The following is a 21,634-nucleotide window of genomic DNA, read 5'->3' on the forward strand; positions in this document are numbered from 1 at the left end:
ATAAAAGGTGTGCGCCTTAAAAGCACGAATGGACTCTCTCCTTCCTGCGGCACGTCACAGCAGGTCTGGAGAGGAGGTCCAGGGGCTTTGTGAGCTGGTTGGTCCCACCAGCTCAAAGGAAGAAGTCTCCTAGAAAGACCTCTCTGTCGTTAAGAAATTTCAGGCAATTTGGACCTGCAGCAGGGATTCACCAGGGTTTCCAGTTGTTGCAGCAGTCTCCTATCTTCTGCTTCCGTCGGTTCTCTCGTTCCAGTCCCAGAGGCCTGCCTTTTAAGCAGTTTTCCCCCCTTCAGACCAGCCCAGCTGTCAATCACTCAGCAGGGTGGCTGTCCTGGTGGGGCAGTCACCACAGCCAAACACAAGCAGACCCTGTGCAGGAAGTCTGATACTCCTCCTTCACATCCTGTCCACCAAAGACACTGAGGCGGCTAAGGAGGGCTTCTGTGCAGAAGCCCGCCAATCGACGGCGAACAAAGGAACGAAACCTGGTTTGGCGAACAAAGAAAAACACGAGATGGACCTTTACAAAAAGAAATGGTGAAAAAACCCAAACGGAACCAAGTTAAAATAAAAGTGGATTACCGGGTTCAGTTCGAGGCTACCACCATAGCCTCTTATAGTACCAAAGACTATTTTCATAGTCTGCGGTAGAATAAAAATGGTAGATACCACTGACAACAGCCAAATCTTAGAGAAAGGGTAACATAAAAATGTTACATGAGAATCAGACAAATGGGGATAAGTATTAACCCCCCCGGCACTCTATTGTAAGATAGTGTGTGCTGGGTCTGTGAATTTAAAAAGACTAATAATGTCAATGGCAACTTTACATGTTCTTGAAGACAGTAGTCAGTCCCAGAAAATGGAGTTTAAAGTGGGAAGTCTGAAAAAAGACAACCCTTCTCACTGCACTAAAGGTTCTGTGTGACACACAGTAAAAAGATGATGCTTGTGGAGTTGGTGAGACTCCACAGTTTATGAACACAAAAATGTAAAATACACAGCAAAACGCATGTAAGAGTGGGAAAAAAGGCTCACAATCTTACCAGGTGAAAGAAATAAATCCTAGAAATCCAGCAAAGCTGCTGAGGGGCTCAGTAGGTAAGGAAAATTAGCCATTCTGGAGAATTATCCCTAACAGAGGGGAAAACAAAAAGTTCACAGCCCAAAAATATAGCAAAAGAGCTGGCAGGCTCTAAGGTAGAGGGAATTTACCACTTGTGTGAGAAACCTCCCTAACATGAAGCATTCTTGTTTTTTTTTCTTAGTTTGTCTTTTGATCTTTACTTTTTTAAATAGCTTGAAATCAATGTATTAATTGTAAATATGAATTGTTTTATTTTTCACTTTCAAAAACTGCACAGCAGATATATTTGAAAGGCTGTATGTTTCAGCTAGTACAAATAATAATAAAAAAGAAAAAAAAGTATACACTAAGTAGAAACAGCCGTGTTCACGTACTAGGTTGGATTCTATCAACCAAGCTACGGGCTGATTTCGAAAAGCCCTCGTAACAATTGGTGCTCAGTGGTTGTATGAACTGTGTAGGACTAAGTGAATATCAAAGAACAGTCAACTAACCTTTAAAGTAAGATACACAACATTGCTCCTGAAGCTTAAGGTCCTCAAGGCCACATCCTCATATTACAAGTAGGTAGCATCAACATCAGCACAATGCAGGTCGCTATACTCCATAAATATCTTGCCTTTCTCTGCTGGTGTTTTGGAGTCCACACAGGGAAGGTAAGGCCTCAAATACTACACTAATGGCTAGTTAAAATAGGCAGGCTGTTGCAATTAATCCAAAAGAAACGCTGTTCCCTTATGTCTATGAAACACTTTTAAACACAAAAGATGTCTTGGTTGCAAAAAGTGCCTTCCCTTTATCTTTTTTTGCAAAAAATGCTCTTAATATAGTTTAGGTTATAAAAACAGTGTTTATTTCTCCATTCCTTGTGAATTGTCTTGAACATTAGATTAGGAGTTTTTTTTTAACAACATGAGCTTTTCTAACAACATGAGCCTACATTTGTTTCAAGCATTGCCCCTCCTGAGGGCTTGTATGACAATTTTCTCTTGTGTTACTTGACATTTGATTTAGTGATTGCTGTACTACTTTGTGTAAAAGGATTATAAAATACAGGCTAATACCAAACGTGTATTTACACAATGTAAACATTTGATTGTAAAGATGCTTCCCAAAGATGTGTGGAAAATCCAAATATAAAGAACAAAAAGGTAAACACAATGATTAATGTTAGAGATACATTGTATGCATTAATTGGAAAAAGAAAAGTTGTTAACAGATGCTTCAATTAGAATTAGGAGAGCGATAAGGTAGACAAAAAACACAAAAAAAACAAATCAAAATCAATTGATTAGTGCCTTAAAATAACAACTTTAGTTAATTCCTATGCCAAAGCCCATCCACAGCAGGCCTGTTTAAATTCCAAACACCTTCTGCACCATGTGTGTGTATCTATAGACATCTTTTCTGAGTCTCCACCGGGATTATATGTTGACATTGTAGAGATTAGAAATATCCACAATAAACCTACCATATTTAATGAATGTGCTTATATTAACAGGTTTTCCCTTGGGTTCTGTGAAGAGGCATGTTACCAAACCTATCCTGGGCATACCTGTTTTTATTAATAATGTACAGAACTAAGAAGATATGAAAAGCATCCTCGGCTGGTAAAATCAACATCCAAGATTCCTGTAAGCAGCATATCACACATTGCAGCAAAAATATGTGAATGTCCATATCCTCTAGTGGCAATTTCAAAAATGCAACTTCCCAACGCACAACCCTGGCAACCTTTATTTGTATAATTTTGAGTTACCACTGAATGCCGTCAATCTAACTCCTGATGGAGCTTCTATCCTCGCACTACTTCCCTCCTTCTGCTTTAATTACACACACACACACCCCTGGAAATATCACGATACATGAAACTAGAGGCATCTACTCATTGGGGAATTAGTCTAACTTGTATACAAGCCTGCATTTTTAAAGTCCTTAGAATTCGCCTTGTTTTGTGGTCTCAACAAAATCATATTTCATATTCTCCCTAAAGCAGAGCCTATTTAATTTGCAAATGTCCAATTACAACGTTCTACCTATCCAGCAACCTCCTGCCTTTCCCTGTGTAAAGGACATACACCAGATTTTACTTTGTGAGCCGTATTCATAACATTTTTGCCTGAACTAACCCAAAGCACTTTGCTTGAAACCCAAATCGAAATAATTATCATTTGGATGGCACTTCCTGCTTTTTTCCACCACAGACAAGTTATCCACTATGGGAACAGAAGAAGGAATTTGCTTTTTTTGATGGAAAACTATCCTTAACCAAGCAAATGAAAGACCTTTCAGAAAAATAACACTTCCTGCTTAACATGCACAAACGCATACTGGCCTTAATATGTATCATTTCATTTAAATTACAAAAGTCATGGTTTTACACCTCATAAACTATTTTTCACCTAAGATGCACCTTGCATGATCATGCACACAACTCTAGGGATCCGATTGTGCCAGCTCTGAAACCTTTGACTGGCTCCCTATGAATCCCAAAATTACCTGTAGCTGAATGAATCGACGTACTTTGACAAATATTAAGAAATAAAATAACCTCAAGAAACCTCAGGTCAGAAAATGCAATGTAAAACATCATCTCAACTTATAATAAAGGAACCTTGGTGCTGGAATTCTTACAAAAAGTGGAGCCATCTTCTTGAACAATCTGATACGCATTCTACAACTAAGAGAGACATCAAGTTTCAGAAAATGATTACAAATAGTTTTTTTTGAAAATGCATTCAACAAGTTGGTTCCCTGGAGGTGATCTCCAATACCCCTCTTTACTTGCCATTCTAATTCAGCTTCTGCCTTCCTATCAGTGTGATGGTCATGGTGCATTCAGATAAGTTGTGTGACCTATGACCGCTCCTTGACGAATTATTAGATTGCTTCAAATATATGTGTTGCATTTATCCCAATGGTCCTCAATCTAAAGAACAGTGGTGATAGCCCACAAGGCTTACTGCAGCATTCCTAATCTAAAACTCTCAAAGTCCTTATAACCACTGTTGCTGATTGATGAAATGTATCACTCCAGAAAGAATTTCGAGTAGATCTCCAGTGGAAATGGATATTAATGATCTTGTTTAAGCTGGTTATGACTAATTCACTTCTCATTCCACCTTTCACCTTCCACACATGGTCACCCAGGACCATGACTGCCCCATTCCTTTGCAGCTCTCCTCTTCCTCTTTCCCTATGCAGTTATATGATCTTGACTGCACCAACGATTCTGATTGATCACACTACACTTTTTACTTGCCTGTGATATCTCCATCGTGTTTGTATCATAGAAGACGCCTTGATGTTGTGTATAATTTAATGTGTATACATGATTTCCCACGATCCTAAACTGATTTTTGGAAGATTGATCTTTGTATCCCATGTCCATACCCTGCCCACCTTTTCTCTTTGTCCTGGGATGTCATAAGCTGCAGACAGTACCTTACAAATCAATCAATCAATCAATAAATAAATAAATAAATACATACATACATACGTCTTTCCAGAACTCACTTATCTGGCATCGACTCTTCATTTAAGAGCAATCTCTTAATCAGGCTCGCCACACATTGGAATTTTATGGGCACAAACTTCAATCACACTTTTAGGGATTTGGGCCTCCGCTTCTAAAAACCAAAGCAGTAAGTGAACAATGTGTTAGGGCAAAGTTGACTGGAATCCACTGTTTTCCAGAGACATGTGACCGGTGAGGACATGTGTAAATCAAGGACATGGGAACCCTGTTGTTTTTCTGTAAGAATACACATTGACTCTAGTTTGTTTGTTTATTTATAATGCGCAAAAGTACCCGGGGGTATCAGGGCGCAGCATTTACAAGACATTTCAAAGCTTGTGTGTGTAGGCTCAGTTTGGGCAGGTGGCACTGTGTGATATTGTTTGGCTTAAGGTACTGTGGCACTCAGCCAACCTATGAAGATTAAGATAGCTTGTAATGTCCATTAAATAATGGGACATAGTAGTAAGAACAAGCTACTCGCCATACTGACTAGTTTAATCTTGGCATATAATCCTGTTTTATCAAAATGGCTCCTCCCCTAGCCCCTCCGAATAAATAAGATAAGAATCATATGTTAGGAGTTGCGCTATGAAAAGGGAGTTACGGGTATTACTTGGGGCATGCACTAGTAGTTGCAGTAGCAGACCTTTATTTTCCATGCACATAGAAAATGATGTATTTTCTAAAATTGTAAACATGCTTTGTAATGTGCTCCGTCCAACAGACTTGGGAATTGACAAGGGAGACTATGGTGCAGGAACACAATAGTCAGTATGCTAAGTAAACCTTTCTTGTTTTTTTTTTTGTCTCAGTTGCTGACAACACTCCTGCAAATGTGGTCGGAGCCTGATTGAAGACTTTTCTCGAGGCATAACAGGTGCTCTGAGAAAAACAACAAAAATCATAGCACTCAATTATGCCTCAATACCTTTTTGGCTGGAAATGACCTATACAAAACCTGAAAATACAAAAGAAGGTCGAAGGCAAAGCAGTATTACGGTCATATTTCTCCCAGACCGGGAATGTAACCCCATTCAAATAACCCCCATTGAAAACGTCACTATTGTAAACCTACTTTTGTATTTTCCCATTTCCTAGGTGTGCGCACAATGACACTTCAACCCCAATGGTCATCATGCGTATACCAACGTTCCACAGATGACAGTGGAATTGTCAGTTGTAACAGCACACAACACACAGCGCGCAAAACCAGGAAATGTGAGAATACAGCACCTAAAGTCTGCTACATCTTCGAGTGTAACCTCTGTTCACTCAAACATCAGTGCTTTGGGAGATTCAAGGATGTTTCTTGGTATAGATATTAGAGTGTGGATTAACAGTTCCAATTTACATTAAGTGCAATTCATAAGTCCTCGTACTAACACACATTGTTGTATTGAAAATAATTAATTTCTCTATCCCAGGACTGAAACTCTGACAATCCTCCAGAGTACTGTGTTACTGTTTAAAACACTAGATCAACCCTAACCTCTGGCTTCTTCTGAACTATGTAAAGCGCTCTACTGCCTACGGGCCAGGTTCACCCTATAAACAATGAATACAATATAATAAAATACATGTATACTTAATTTTTGACAACAAACATAAAGTAAACTGAACTCTGGTTACATACTCAATGCAAACAAGCTCAGTGATGATATGAACAAGTGACAAGATGTTTACATGGCACAAAGCCATGTATGAGGATCACATTCCTAAGTGAAAATGCTGTACTGTGGGGGGAAATAAATGATGTCTTGAATTTTTGCAGCTCGGCATGTATTGTTTGGAATGTAAGTCAATCTTTTTTTCATGAGAGCAGTTCATCCAAATAAGTAGATTGGCATTGCCCAATCACTTCACTGTGTCTGCACATTATGCAGCAACCAGATACCAAAAGAATTGCAGGGAGGGAAAAAGACACAAGAGTGTGTGCTGTCTCTGTAGTACCCACAAGCAACTGTACATGTAAGATATGCGTTGTCTTGATGAGGCATACAGCTCTCCCAGCCTGTCATGGTAAAATGGGAATGCTTGTTTAGATATTACAGTATGAGGGGGCAGTCCTGTGCCACATTTTCTCTGCAGAATGTTATATAAGTATCAGGCGTTGAACATTCCGAGCTCTGAAGCAAGCCCAGACGCAGATGAGAATGTGTACGTGTGTGTGTCTGTATGTGCATCTGCTTGTGTGAACTTGTGTGTATGTGCACATGAGTGTTTCTTTGTGTGTGTGTGTGTTTGTGTGTGTCTGTCTGTCAACCCAAGACAGGACACATTTCAGCCACTAGAGCAGAAGCAGAATGAAGATGTGTTACAGTGGATATGCTGGCATACTTTGTGGGGACGTGCATCATGAAAGTGTGTTATTTGTGGGGACATATAGGTAATGTAATGCAAAGTCATTGTAGGTGGGCTAAAGAAAAGGATACTGAAGGACTGAGATTGGGATAGTGTTGGAGGCAAATGCAAAACTTGTGATGTAGGAGAGTGCAGGTAAGAAGAATCCATGCTGCTTTGGTTTTAAGGTTTTGGCAGTGAAACTTGAGGATATATTTATCCAGGGCTTAGAGCCCCAAGATCTGATAGATACAAGCTTTTCATGTGGGTCAGCCACTAATATGGTGGGAGTGATGTAAGCTTTAACATTGCTTGTTTAATGTTTGCTGTAGTAGTTCAGAGGTCTAAGGTAGCTGGGTGCGGGGGGTTATTTGTGGGGAAATGGGAATAGATAAATAGGGGCAAATGTAGTGGGGAAAGATGTTGGATGTCATCTGGGATCGAGATAATTAGCACCGTCTGGTGAAATGATCAGGACGGTCTGTTAGAGGTTTGTGGTAAATTTGATTCTAATTAATTGTGTTTGCCTGGACTGAACATAAATGTGTCTCTTTTACAATAGTCTTTAGTCTGTGAGTTATGTTTGGGCTCTTAGTATGTTTATATCATTAATGGAACACTTTTCTTTGGGATCAAATGTATATGATTATGTTTATGGCAGCTGTATAGTTGGTTGAGGTTTCAGTGCTGTTCTTTGGTGCTGGTCACATGCGAGTGTTCGTTAGCCTGATTTTCTCTACCATGTGGTCTTTGACTGTACCAAAATATTAGGGCAGCGAGTTGATGTGTTTGATTGAAGAAGAAGATGATTCTTCCATTCTATTTCTGATTGAAGCCTGTCACTGGTGAGGGGTCAGAAATGTGAAGCGGACAACTTAGTAAAGATGAATGCCTCACTATCCCTAACCTAAAGAGGATGTCCCTGCCTATCAAAACAAGACTAAAGGAAATGACTCTAATAAAAGGAATCTGTCCCTCACACTTGAAGATATAGAAAACTCATAAAGATGCATTATGGCAATTCAAGTTTAACATAAGTAACAGTTATGTTCAACATGAACTTGCTAACTTGTATTCTTGTAGTCTGGGTCAATTCCCCTTCCCCAAGTTCTAAACATGATTTTCAATCAAGATTCCAAACAAGAAAGTTCCTCCTTTGTATAGCCAAGTTATACCCATATGGTTCTTCTTGTTACAAAAGTCTTTTACTCGGCATTCGACAAGTTTCCACATAATGAACAGAACATTTTTGGGGCCCGATTCATGGAATTTTTTGCACAGTTGAACGTGATTTTGTACTGCTGAAAAGTTCATTTGCACTGCTGGCACACGCCCTGATTCATGGAACTGTGCAAAGTGCATGTGTGCAGTGTGAAGTAAGAGCAAATTCATTTTGTACTGCAAACAGTGCACTAAATTCCCTTAATCTTAAAACTGCAAATCAATACTTCACTATCAATGTGCCTTCTTGGAACACGAGCAATTCAACAATTCCTCTTGATTTACAAAAATAACTTTGTGAGGACCATTTTCATCATTATTCATCAAACACAATAGTGGCCTTGCCGCTTCCTTTCCTTAACAACCTTCAACCACAATGCAGCACTTCAATGTCTTCTTCCTGGTCCACTAACCTGCCAGGGTACCACTATTGTTCCCTATTCTGGAATAAAAAAAATAAAAAAAACTCCTAACACTGCTACAGTACTTTGTGGTTTGGTTTGCTTCACAACTTTCAGAAAAGTCTTTGACTTTCAACAACATGTAAGATTCACAATTCATTAATGTCTGTTTATCACACTTGCCTTTCTTTGGCTAAGGCAATACTTGTTGGTGGGTGGCGTATCTATTGCCCACTCTTTTGCACTTTCTTTGCACTTATGCTCTTTAACGAATAAGCAACATTTTGTGTGCCTGTTCATTTGAAGACTTCTAGATTTGCTGCTATTTTTCATGAAAATGTTTTGTATCAAATGTGTACACTACGTTGTGCTGTGACAATCTGTTGAATTGTATATGTGTCATAAAAATATGTTCTTGAATAAATTGGTTTTATAAAGAACAAAAAGTAGAGGTAGCATGCAGTATTTGTTCCCTAACTGCATATCTTCCTGAGTAGGCTGACTGGTCAGCACATCAGAGGGAGGGGTAGCCCAATACGTGTTTGTTGTTTTCCAGTGTTCTAAAATATAGAGTGGGCACAGCCAAAGGCTGTGGCCAATGGCCATGGCAGAAAGCAATGGTCAGTGGGGTGGAAACGTCTATGGAATAACACAACCCTTGAAATTCAAGGAAAACACTTTAATTGCAGTGATGTTAATTTGAGAACATAAAACACCTCATCATTTTGCCCCCTGTTGTGCAGCCTGTGACCACAATGATGACATCACTCACTGCAACCCTGATGATATCACTGGTGACATCACTTATTACATCAATAAGGAGAAGGAGTGTATTTGATTGGTTTCTAGAGCCATGGGACTGCGACACATTGTATAGCCACTAATTTGGATTGTGTGTCTTAAATGTTGGTTTAATTTCCCTATAAACCCCTGCAAGATATATTCCTCGGTCACTTTCTGTTAATACCGGTATATAGAATGTTGGGTTATTTGGCTATGCATCAGTAGACCTTGTACTGTGTGGGATGTTTTTACCCATGCATCCGAGCCCTACCTCAAAAACTGTGCAGTACTGGCATTGAAAACATCATGATGGCCAGAGCTTCCCAGAAAATGGCCAGGGAAAGGCATGAAGAATAGGCTGCCACCCATTTTTGCCGATGTTATGGGCACAGAAGAGCACTGCCTAAAACCACCTTTGGACTACCCACACAGTAGCCTGAAACCATTGGGAATGGCAATGCTGATTGCCAAAAGCAACCTAGAATTGTGGGGAATTCATTTCCTTAAATCCCAAAAATGGGTGCATTACCAGTACTCACCACTATCAGAAAGCCGGCGTTTTAAAACAACACCAGACTTTTTTGTGTAAAACTGAATAAATGAACCCAAAGCAGGCCAAAGAAAGACTTACTGAGAGGTGGATCCAATGTAAAGTTATATTCTGAAGTGACTTGAAGGTTTATAACAAGACTGGCTGAGCTGTGGATTTCAGCGGTTTAAGTAAATTTGGACTGAAAGACACTAAAAATCTAAATGTTTAAAAGAAATGAGTGACCTACTTTGAGTGTCACATAGGTTGCAATTGTTTAAATGTCATAGTTTTAAACTTAGAATCAGCATTCTAGCTGCATATGTAAAAATTGTTAGTTTCATTTGAATGCAGAAAACTAGGTAACTAAAAGTGACATTAGCTGGGGCTTGGCTTAAGGAACTGAATTATGCCCACCAGCTACCCTCGACAGGAGTTGAGACTTGCACAACAGCTGTGTTCCCAGGCCTAGCTGCCTTTTGCTGTTCCCACCCAAAAGGGATATGACACTTCTCTGATTGAATTACCAAGGGACTGCTAGAGACTAAACATAGGACCAAGGCAGAGGGTTTATTGAAGTGGCCATAAATGGCTTCCTCTTGAACAATGGGCCTTCCAGGACCCAGGCAGATGCTTTATTGGGGGGACCGTAAAACAGCTTCCTCTTGGCAGAAGCTGGGAGGGGCAGGGTCTCTGAGCTTGGCAGAATTGGGAAAACCAGAAATTCAACCTTGTGCTGGGGGGAAACCACACCCCTTTGGGGCCAGAACATAACTCTAAAAAGATGGATCATTCATAGAGCGGACTTGTGAACATTTTATAAATGATACCATAATTCTTGTGATTTTTCTGCCCACATTTTAAGAGGTTTTTAGAACCGGTGGTATGATCTGGGGGCAAGCTAGCAGTTAAGAGGGTATTACTTAAAATGTATGCATGTTAAAAATCTGACACTTCATCAATTAATGTCCATACTCCTTGCGCACATGTGTGTAAATTTGGGTTAATGTCCGATATTGCAAAACCAGTTAAAAAGTGCAAAATGTTGCCATTTCTCAATGCAAGCTCTCAGGAAGAGCAGATTTGGACAGGGTATACCTCCTGTGATATGTGATGGGTGCATGTAATTTTAAACAAATGTGTACCTGTGCAAATATGTCTTTTTGATCAAATATAGATTGTGTGCAATTTGACAGGGGAGTGTCCTTTCTGAAAGCCATTAAATGACATCATTCTGACACACAATCCTGCTCTCCAGTGAGAACGCAAAGAATTCTCCAACCTATCAGAACTCTGAAGGGGTTGGGCCTAGAAAGCTAGCCTCTCCACCCACTTTCAAAACACATAAAAGCAGACAGTCAGGACAGATAGGGACATTCTATTCCATCTGTTGCGGGACGCTCTGCCGGGAAAATCCATACTTTACCTCCATCAACCTCCAGAGAGCCAACATAGAGACTTCAATCTATCCACCTTCAGAGACCAAGACTTTACTTCAGAATTTGTAGCAGAGAGGTCAACTACAAGCAAAATCCCTCTTTAGCAGGCCTCAAATCATTGCCATTATTACAGCCAGGCGAGCTGTTTGAATTCTTTGCAAGAACTCTTGCCATTTGCCAGAGAGCAGTGTTGTATCCAGAGAGAGACCAGCTGAAACGGAGACCGCTGTATCCGGACCCACAGACCTGATCAGAACCAGAGACCCAGACCAGACCAGCAGAGTAGAGCTGACCCCGACGCTGTGCGCAGAAACCGTCTGTGGCGAGGCCTATTTTAAAATATATTGTGAGTACCTAGCAGAACTGTGCAGAACCAATCTCTTAGTTAAAATAATATAATTCAATCTATTTTAATCTAACCAGAACTGTCTCCTAGAAGTTGTACCTTGTCATTTTGCAAAACTGTCACCTGTCATTTCTAGTTGCTAGCTGTAACTTGTCACTTTGAACTTTTAAAATTTCAAATCTGAAAAACGACCTTTACCATATTGCTCATATCTCCGTGACCGTTTGTCTTAGAGACTTGCAGTAACTTTCCTCTGAAAGCTGGGAATCTTGGCTTTTCAACGAACCTAGAACCGCATTCCTACTCCCTATACTTTTGCCGCAATCGCGAAAAACGCACTCGCGAATTTGCCACGATTTGCAAATTTCTCCACGTGTGAAAACAGCAGCTTCCTTGCTTTCATTTGCCAAAAATTCGTTTAACCTGCCAATCATTCCTAGAACATTGCTAAAGTAATCCTGAACTAATTTAAACCAACTAATCCTCAACCTGAACCTCCAGAGGGAATTAAAATCATTTTAGCACATTTTCCAATATATTGCTATCACATTTTAAAGCATTTTGAGCCTGTGTAAAACTCATATCTATTCTCCTCTAAGCTTGCTGGGAAACTGGAACTCTGTATTACATTGTGATTGTATACCTGAACTGTGTGCTCTTCCTTCCATCTCCTTACATTGTATAGGGGGTGGGGGGAATTGCCACAAAGGGAAAGTGATTACCTTGTCTTTTGTGAAACCATATCAGTGTATCTTCTATACTGCATTTCATTCATTCAACCTTGCATTTCCTTGAACCCTATAAAGCATTCTCTACCACATTATTCTTCTGTCCCTATTTACCAGTGTGCTACCTCATCCATTTCATGTCAACTCCTTAGTGATTATAAAGAAGTGTGCTAGTGCCAGATTCTCCGTTGTTAATCTTTATCATATCAGATTAAGTGTGATATTCAATTATTAAGTTATTATAAAGTGTGATATATATATATATATATATTGTTTAAATTATCAAATAAACCTTTTAACTTGCAAAACAGAACTACTTCTTGGCTCAGTGGGGTCAGGGGGATTCCAAGAGAGGGGTGTTATATAGGGGTAGTCATCCAGAACGCATGAACTGGACATAAAGATATATCAATAAGGGTTTCCATTCAGTATCCCAGACTAGGCATTGACTTAGCTGTAGTGTTGAATTGAATCCTCTTACAACTGAACGAGGCATACACTATGTTCTTGTAATACTAAGAATTGGACAAGATGCACAATAAAAAACAGACACAATAAACACCACCACACGCTTTCATTATTATGCCCTCATGCACCTTTATAGACATTAATCAGAGAAAACATGCAGCATGGAAACTTCAGTGTTACATGTGCATTGACCATATGCAAGAGACAGGAAAAACATGTTTAATTGAAAGCATGTTTAATTGAAAGCAAAGTGAATATATGTTGTTTGTGGATCAGCACTGCCTCTGACTCCCCCATCTATTACCTTCACTATGCAAGCAAATGTATTAAAGCTCTAGCTTCATTTCCCATTGACTCCCTGCCCCTTAAATAAGGTTGGGTTAGTCTGAGGGTAGACATAATGGACTCGCTTGTTTCCATCTCGGCATACTACAGGTCTACCTGCCGGAGCTGCAATGCCCGAAAGGTCTGACCCTGCTGGGCACAGCAGCCACAGTAGGCATACCATCACAGAAGTACTGGCACTGTTTTTAATGGTGCTGGTGGTTCTGTGGTCCCCGCTCCCATAGGGGAATGGGGACCAACATTTTACTGTTGCCTGGCTTTTTGGGCTGCCAGGGTTGTAATCCCTCTGTGTTACTGGCACCAGTAAATAATTATGGGACCGGTGGCAACGGCACAGTAACCGCTGCACCCATAATGAGGCCCATAGAGTTTCCTGGCCAAATCAATATTACATTTCAAGAAATTCCAATTCCTTGCCGTCTCTATTGATTCTCACTTTGACTTTACTAGAGGCCCTTTTTGACCCCATCTCCTCCGGCCACCTGCAGTTTCAGCGCCTGTCTAAGCACAAGTCAATAGCAGCCACAACTTATGGCTAGGGATCCCAGCTCCCACTGTCCTCTCTGTGTTTTGGGCACACAGATAACAGTCCCACTCACAGAAACCTTCAAGGCCCAGTGAGGCTTGACAAAATGCCTTAAGCTTGGACAGCACAGCTCCAAGCAACAGTTTGGCTCTCGCTCACGAGGAAAGCCTTCCAAAACTCAAAAAACACAGCCTAAGGTCTTTGCTCGTTCTTCTTCAAAAATCTCAACAATGTGAAGCCCAAAGCATGCTCTGTCAAACACGAGAATGTCACAGGTGAAAACATAATGTTAATTGCATACCCAGTGTATAGGCATAACAAAAAGAGAACGCATACCTGAACAATGTCAATTTCATAAAACAGCTAAAACAAATAGCTACCATAGCAATCAACATCGCAAATCTTTAGCTGTTCTGCTGTCAGTTGTTTTCTGGAACGGTTTCATTGATTGCTACGAGACTTGACTAAGCTATTGTGGGAGCTCATGGGGATACAGTTAAATATGTGCTCATTATAAATTCAATTTCAGGATTACGCACTTTAGATTTCAGCATTGCTCTGCAACATTTGTCAAACTCATTTTCACACTGTGCAAGCATAGAAATACAAAATACTGTCCTGTATATTCGCAGTAATGATGAAACGCGTTTATATATGTGTTACAGCATATACAGGTTTAAGGTTCTAAACAATAAAAAAATGATTTTACTACAAGTTGCTAATATGAGTTTTTTTTTTATGAATTACACATTGCATTCAATACGTTATGTTGTATTTGGTGCATACATTCTTACAAAAAGGAACACAGAGGTTTTGATTTCCTTGGTGGTTGATCACAGTAGCCTACACAGCTGGTTCTGGTCTTTAAAACATCTGCAAGGTAGAGTTGCAGCAATTCCTAACATTATTTCACTTCATTGTGTTTCGAGCAATGATGTAGTTACTGAGCATATTTTAGGGCATATGTTCTTTGCTGTATTAGTTGAAAAACACACCTCTTCCTGCCAGTTGCCAGTATCCCAACAGGCTCCACAGGTTTTGCACTTGTACACTGCACGTTGAAACACTTACCATCGGGTAGGAGAATACAGATGCTTTCACGCTCATTGGTTTCGGGAGGATAGCTCATTGGCAACGTGCTCTCCTTGGAAGCAAGACTACACGGATCAACACAGGTTCGATCCCTGGGTCCGCGCTTAGAAACCTCCTGGTATTAAGCGCGTTATAAATAACCAATCATATCATATATCATATCATTAAAGGGTGTAGGTCCACCAGTGGTGACAAGAAAACTATACAAGTGTTTGGGCGTAAATACTTTCTACTAATCGTGGCAAGTGAGCACATGTCTGGACTTAAAGTCCGAACTGCTTCATCACACAGTTCAGAAAAAATACTGTAAAAGCCATAGGATGTACAATGTGTCTGTATGAGAACACGTGAAATACTCCAGTAGATGCTAAATCACCATAAGCACACATGAGCATAGCTTTCAAAGGAATACGTGAAGAGTATATGAACAATGCATGCTAGCACTGCAAAGGAAAAACACTTTTCTTTGTCATCATGCATGTTGCCTCTAGTAGCCACATCTCACACTCCTTGTTCTGCTCTGTGTTGCTCTCTCTGCCCTTGTGTTGCGCTTTGTGGGTGTTTCAATTCTCTATTTCTGTCACAATGCCACTCCGACTTTCAGGTCCTGCCACAATATTGTTCTCAGGGCTGAAGTCTGCCTCCATGTCATTCTGAGTAGTCGGGGCCTGCCATAATGTCAGTCTAGCTCCTCAGAGCCTGCCTCGTCATTACTTTCAGTATGCACATACACAAACACACACACTCGGTCTTAGCTGTATGCGCTGTCAGACTCTTTTATCCAGCTCCTTATTGCAGCAGGTGCTTTGACACACAGACCAGACTCTGGATGATAGCGGACCATAGTGTGCAAAATATGTTGCTTTTATTAATATGCTAACAACCAAATTACTCTTTAGTAATTTAATGACAAGGATCAAACCACCCAGACATTCTTTGTCAACTTCAGTTTAGCCCCAACCGACAAACATAGCACATTCACAGATCATCGCACACCCAGCATTCCATGAGTTGACAACTTGTCACAGAACCCACCATTTTAACACAAACCATGGATGGTTAGCACTAGACTTGTGATACTAGACCAAACGTGTTTCCCTTTTTATAGCAGAAAAGAGAGGCCCGACTCGCACATGTAAACATCACACATACCATCAACCATTCACACAAATGAGTGTCACATGCTAACAAAACGATCAGCGAACACAGCAGGATTCACAAAAGAAAGCAAACAGCAGAACATATGATCAACACATGTACACACACGCACACACACACTCGGGGGCCATTGAGGCACCTGTATCTACTATGAACTCCTAACTTCCTCGTGTACCAAGCCAAAGCACCCACACCAATTATACCATGCGCATGTGGCAGCACAGCAACCTGACATGCTCAGAAATCTTCAGTAGTTGACAAGCTAAAACACACAGAACATTCATACATCATCACACACCCAGCTTTCTCTGAATAAATAAGTAGGGGGTGCTGAGATTAGTAGCCATATCCCTGCCAAACCACGTCGGCGTCTTCTGTGTCTTGATCTGTATGTGTGCCTTCCAATTCTTCTTGTGTAGAAGGTCGGTCTAGAAAGTCCACGTGCATCACACTACTCAATCATGCAAAATCAAGCAGATGAAGAATGCAGTAGTCGGGCCACATCTATCCTAGGACTGCTGAGTACTAGCCCTGATCAAGAGGAAACTCACCTAGCACAGTGATCTCCTATAAACAATAAGACCCTCAGGTTTATCACCTCTAGGTTACCATTTGCGCGAGGTTTCTTGACCTCATTATCTACAACCCATGAAAATAGTGTGTAAACATGGTTAATTGTACAGTCCAGTTTCAGAATAACTCATGACAAATCCAATTAATGCATGTCACCAACAGTGCACCAACGCATTTTCCAACAGACTGCCTTTTCCCATATTATTTCAGAACAAAATAAAGCATGTTCATGCTGACTGGACAGGACTATATCACCCGCATAGGCCAACCAATTAATCACACAGTACCCCACCTTTTGGCTCCCTAGTCTTTTTATAGCAAATATGTTACCTAAATCAGCTATATAAAGGTTGAAAAGGCAGTGCTATCAGGGTTTCAGTTGAACTCATCCAAGTCTATTGGATTGACCCTGACAGAGATCCCCAGTGAGGTGGCAGCTATCCAGGCTCAGTTTTCTATTCCATGGTCTACTACTGAGATCCCCTACCTGGGAAAAAAAATAATTGACCCTGTTTTACTCGGGTCTCTTCGGGGCCAACATACCCACCCTACTGAAAGTGGCGAAGGACTGGCTGTTACATTATGAGTCTCAGAAGATATCTTGTTTGGGCCGGATTAGCACGCTCAAGATGACCTTACTTCCGAAACTTTTATATGTCTTTCAAGCCCTTCCAGTGCGGATTCCGGAGGGGGACCTTATTGAGATGCAGAAGACATTGAGTCGATTTGTTTGGAAGGGGAGAAAGCCCAGCATACCTCTTAAACTCCTTACTAGGGAAATGCTTTGGGAGGCTTGGGGCTGCCCTCGATTCAAAGATATTATAGGGCTGCACAGGTTGCTGCTATGCTGACTTAGGCAAACCCTTTAGAGTCTCCTGAATGGCAGGATATTGAACAGGCTGTAGCCCCATTCCCATGGCCCAGCTTCCGTTCCTCCCCAGAGAGGCCTGAACCCGTGGGCATGCTCTCTTTCCTACTACGGCTTTAACACTCCAGAGTTGGGACAAGGCATGCACACAGAGGGATCAAATCCGGCCTGTGCCCTCTCTCTCCCCTGTCTCCAAAAACATGGCCTTCACGCTGAGTTTGGCGGTTGGTGCGTTTTGGAACTGGGAACTCGCTGAACCTATGCGGTTGAGGGACTTGTATAAGCACCGGGAACCACTGACGTTTGCCAGAATGCAAAGAAAGATTGAGTTTGTTGCAATCTGAACATTTTCAGTACATTTAGCTACGCCATTGGATAACTAATGGGGTCACTCACAAAGCTGGGGACAGAGACCCGATTGGGATAGAATTAAAAGTGTTAGAAAGTCAGCTGGCTCACAGGGTCTCAGACTGTTACAAACTTATAGAGAATGTCCCTTCTGGGGAGAAGGTCTCTTATTTGAGGGCGTCAGAGGAGGAGTTGGGCTTGGAGATCCAGAGGAATCTTGGCACAGGATAAGGCTTAGAGCTCTAAGAAGTTCCCGATGTACGATTGTGAAAGAGAATGCTATTAAACTGTGTTACCGATGGTATCTACCTCCAAGTAGGTTGCATGCAATGATCCCCGACTATCCGGACACATGCTGGCATGGCTGCAGCGAGAAAGGGGATCTGGCACATACGTGGTGGCACCACTCTGTTATATAGTCCTTCTAGCTGGAGGTACGATCCAAATTAAGGAGATTACAGGGGTCTTGCTTCCAATGGACTCACTGGTGTTAGTGCTAGGAGATGCCTCAGATGATGCATCCTTCCCGATGTCTGGTTATAGAGCAGCCTTACTCTCTACTCTTCTTATAGCGGCTCGGAGCATGAGGACCCGATTCTGGAAGTCCGTAGAGGGGCCACATATAGTTTACTGGTGGGTGAAGGTGTGGGAGTTGCTAGGCCTAGAAAAGCTCTTGGCTATACTAGAAGAGAGGATGCTAAGATTTAGGCTCATCTGGGGGCCATTCCTGGACATTATGCAGAGCAGATGTTCTTTCAGCCATTGTTATTGGAGATCTTTCTGAAGCCCGAGGGGGATGCGGGAAAACCTTATTTGAATATCTGAATCCTGTAATTGGCTTTTTTTTTTCTTGTCCTTTCTTTCTACCTCCTTCCTTCTTTCCCTGGGCAGTGCTTTCTTTCTTCTTCACTCCCCCGTCTATGCACATCAATCTCATGGTTTCCTTCTTTGTTGAGTCTTCAGTAGGAGTTAAAGAGAAGGGTGACGTGTTTAATGAACTTCCTGGTTGGTGTATACTCAGACAACGGAATTAATTATGAATGCTTATTATGCAGAAACTCCCGTAAGAATCTACTGACTGCTATTTAGCAAGGTAGTTTCCTATATTCACCCTTGTATGACTGTTTGGGTGATCTCAGGTTGTTTTATGAATTATAACCATCAAATGACTCGGGGGAAGAGGGGGATAACTGATTGTGTAATTAATTTATTATGTGCCCTCATGGAATGTTTTAACACTGTCGATCATTATATTCTGAAAACTCAATACAATATTCTTATTTAAAAAATGCATGCTGCCAAAATGCAGCCCTGCCTCACCCCACGTTTTGTTGGAATGCGATATGATAAATGTCCACACCCATCTAATCGTACCAGCTCACAGGTGTTTTTGTTCATGCAGGTAGATAATAATTTCTAGCAAGCCTTCGGGGAGTCCCCATCTCAGGAGTATCCAAAACAATGTACCCCTATTAGCAGTAGCAAACGATTTTGATAGATCTAGTGTGGGATGTTGTTACCCATGCATCCAAGCCCTACCATAAAACTGTGCGTTACTGGCATTGAAAACATCATGATGGCCAGAACTCCCCAGATAGTGCACAGGGAAAACATGAAGAATAGGCTGCCACCCATTTTTGCCTATGTTGTGAGCACAGGAGGGCACTGCCTAAAACCACCATTGGGCTACACACACAGTAGCCTGAAACCATTGGGAATGCCAATGCTGATTGCCAAAAGCAACTCAGAACTGTGGGGAATTCATTTTCTTAAGGTCAGAAATGGATGCAGTACGGGTGCTCACCACTATCAGAAAGCCGGCGTTTTAAAACCACCAGACTTTTGTGTAAAACTGAACAGATGAACCCAAACCAGGCCAAGGAAAGACTTGCTAAGAGGTGGATGCAATGTAAAACTATATTCTGAAATGACTTGAAGGAAGTAATTATTTAATGTATATATAAACAATAGCTGCATGTAAGTTGGATGAATGTAGAAAACTGGGAACTAAAGTGACATTTAGCTGAATTCTGCCTGATAACTACCCCCGACAGGAGAAACCGGTTCAGCCACTCTTCCCAGGCCTAGCTGCATCCTGCTGCCCCTGCCAAAAGGAGATGACACCTCTCTGATTGGGTTAGGGGAGGGGCACCTGGGGACTGCAGAACGTTGAACAAAGCCCTGTCCTGGACTCAGGCAAATGTTATATTGGGGGGTCGTAAAATGGCTTCCTCTTGAGAGAAACTAGGAGGGGCAGTGCCTCTGGGAGCCACCTGAGCTGGAGGCGGGGACAGACAGAAGCTTCCCCATGTGCTTTGGAACCTAAACCACACCCATCTGGGCCAGAGTATAATTTTAAAAAGATGGATAATTCATAGTACGGACCTGTCAAAATTATACAATTAATACCATTATTCTTGTGATTTTTCTGTGCACATTTTAAGAGGTGTTGGACCCTGTGGTGTATTCTGGGGGGTTGCTAGCGGAAAATAGGGTCTTACTCCAAATGTCTGAATGTTAAAAATCTGACACTTCATCAATTAATGTCTCCTTGCGCACATTTGTGTAATTTTTGGTAAATGTCCGACATTGGTAAACCGACCAAAAAGCGCAAAATTTTGTCATTTCTGAATCCCAGCTCACAGGAACATGGGGCTTGAACAGAGACCTGTCTTAATTCATCTGTAATATGTACATGTAATGTCAACCACTTGTGTATCTGGGAAATATGTATTTGAATCAAATATAGATGTGTGGGCAAATTGACCAGGGGAGGATCCTCTGACCCATAAACAGACCTCATCACTATGACAATCCATTTCCTTCCCCCAATCATGGGAGAGGGGAGAATTGGGCCAATGACAAGTAGAGAGGGGCAGGCTCAGTTATGCCACACACACACCCACTTTCTAAACACATAAAAGCAGATAGCGCAGGACAGGTGGGGACATTCACTTTCAACTTTCTTGCGGGACGCTTTGCCGTGAGCCTCCAGACTTCAAATCCATCAACCTCCAGAGACCAGAGATCCAGAGAGACCAGAGATCCAGAGAGACCAGAGATCCAGAGAGACCAGAACTGTGCAGTGCTGAGAGCAGAACCAGAGACCAGACCGCTGTTCAGAACCACCCGCCGGAAGTCCCGTCCAACCTGACCAGAACTTGACGGCTTATTTCAAAAATATAGTGTGAGTACTCACTGTGCAAAACCAATTTCTTAGTTTAAAATAATCTAATCCAAACTATTTTAGCCTATTAGAACTGCCTCCTAGAATTGTGTCATTCTGTCATATTTAAAACTGAAAACTGTCATCTGTCATTCTGAGCTTTAAAATTTCAAATCTGAAAAACTACTTTCACAAAATCGTTCGTATCTCCGGAACCGTTTGTGCTAGGAGCGAGTTCTAACTGTCATTGCTACTTCTTATAGGGCCTCCATAATTATGCTCGACGCACGCGATTAAATTTGCGATTTAATTTGCCGCGATTTGACATTTTGCACAATTTCAGCCACGTGTAAAAATCAGCAGCTCCTTGCTTTCCTTTGCTAAAATTTGTTTTAACCTGCTAGTTACTCATAGAGAATTGCTAAAGATGCCTGAGCTAATATAAACTAGATATCACTCACCCTGAACCTCTACAGGGAATTCAAATCAATTTTAGCATCATTTCACTTCATTGCCACCACACTCAAAGCATTTTGGGCCTGTGTTTTAAAATCATACCTGTTTTTCTCTAAGCTTGCTAGGGGGGGACTGAATTTCGTATTGCATTTGATTGCATTCCTGAGAACTGTGTGCGGAGTGAATTGTCAAGGAAAGGTGATTACATTGTCTTTTGTTGAAGCCATATCAAGTTATTTT

Source organism: Ambystoma mexicanum, chromosome 6q, assembly GCF_040938575.1.
Source record: "Ambystoma mexicanum isolate Mex_15411 chromosome 6q, UKY_AmexF1_1, whole genome shotgun sequence".
Classification (NCBI taxonomy): domain Eukaryota; kingdom Metazoa; phylum Chordata; class Amphibia; order Caudata; family Ambystomatidae; genus Ambystoma; species Ambystoma mexicanum.